General features: G+C 43.4%; 1 protein-coding gene across 1 annotated transcript in view; it reads left to right on the top strand.

Annotated features, from left to right (window-relative positions):
• The window catches only part of ADTRP (androgen dependent TFPI regulating protein), a 72,569-nt gene that overhangs the window by 42,628 nt on the left and 28,569 nt on the right, over positions 1-1,372 (top strand). The window lies entirely within an intron of this gene.

The following is a 1,372-nucleotide window of genomic DNA, read 5'->3' on the forward strand; positions in this document are numbered from 1 at the left end:
CGTAATGAGCACTGGGTGTTATATGCAATGGATGAATCACTGACCTCCACCTCTGAAATTAATAATACACTGCATACCAATTAATTGAATTTAAATTAAAAAAATAAAATGGGAAAAACTTAAAAAGAAAAAAAAAATAAAACGTTTGGATGGCCGAATGATTTGAACATCCAAATATATTCCATCTAGAAAGGCATTTGATGAGCATGCTAGGTTTGACTCAGTCCTGTTGCCTGTATTTTTATGGGCTCATTTGCATCAACATCTGGCACTGGAGCTCCTACAGGGCATCTGGGCAATTGCCCAGGGGCTTGCAGAACAGCCTCGTTGGAGGCATGAGAGGTAATTCAAGTAGCTGGCCTAGATTTCATCATTCAACCACCTGGTGACACCAATAGTCAGAAGTGCTGCTTAGTGTTCGTAACCAGGGGAAAAGTCTTGGCCTTCCACCAATGATTGGAAAGCCCCCTTCCATTCTGTCACCTTCTAATCCACTACCATGCTTTTGCTCTACTGATAGGGGCATGCCAAGCATAATAGCTGAAGATGGAAGCTTTAATCATGATGTTCCTTCTCCAGTCTAGACTTACATCACCTGTTCCCATCTGACAATGTGGGTCACCCCCAATCCCTCCCTATGCGGGGGAAGTTAAACTCAGTATAGGGCTCTTCTAGAGATGGAAGCCACAGTGCTTGTGTCATTGGCTTTTGCCATCCTTTGTTTCAGAGCCTGTAAGCTTTGTTCCCAGAACTCTGTTGATGGTTCTTCCCTTGCCTTTTCTCCCCCTTCTGCAATATATGCACCTCCCACCCTTGTGCACCTCTCCTTTCCCAAGTGTCCCAAATCTTTCTCGCCTCTCCTCTCTGGAAGAAAGTACTTGCTCCATAAACCTACCCCAAGACTCCAGTGAGCTAGGCTGTTCTCCAATCTGGGGCCTTTGCATTTTAACAAAGGATACTTTCAGAGCATAGGCAACAGTTGGGAACCTACTGGCAGTTGATGTCTGGAGCACAGTGTTGAGAAGGATTCTGAGACCCTACCAAAAAAGAATTTTGTCACCCTTGAGCAGTATCTACCAATAGAGTAAGAAAGGAGAATGGCAGGATATGTGCCACGTAATTGCCATATCTGGTTTAACGCAAAGGAATAAATCCCTAAAGATAGACTATCTGGAACCCGGGGTTAGGTAACAGTATGTATACATCAAGGTATTTTTTGTTGTTATGTGAGGAGCGGAAGCAGGGTGGTATCTGGCTGATTATGTGGATGGATTTCCGTACTTTTGTCTGTTGTGTGGACTTCCATCTGATTTGGTCTTCCTTGCTGAGTGTAACTTTTTGAGCATTTTTTGGTCTGTTAACTTTTTCTTTT

Source organism: Ailuropoda melanoleuca, chromosome 5 (assembly GCF_002007445.2).
Source record: "Ailuropoda melanoleuca isolate Jingjing chromosome 5, ASM200744v2, whole genome shotgun sequence".
Lineage (NCBI taxonomy): Eukaryota > Metazoa > Chordata > Mammalia > Carnivora > Ursidae > Ailuropoda > Ailuropoda melanoleuca.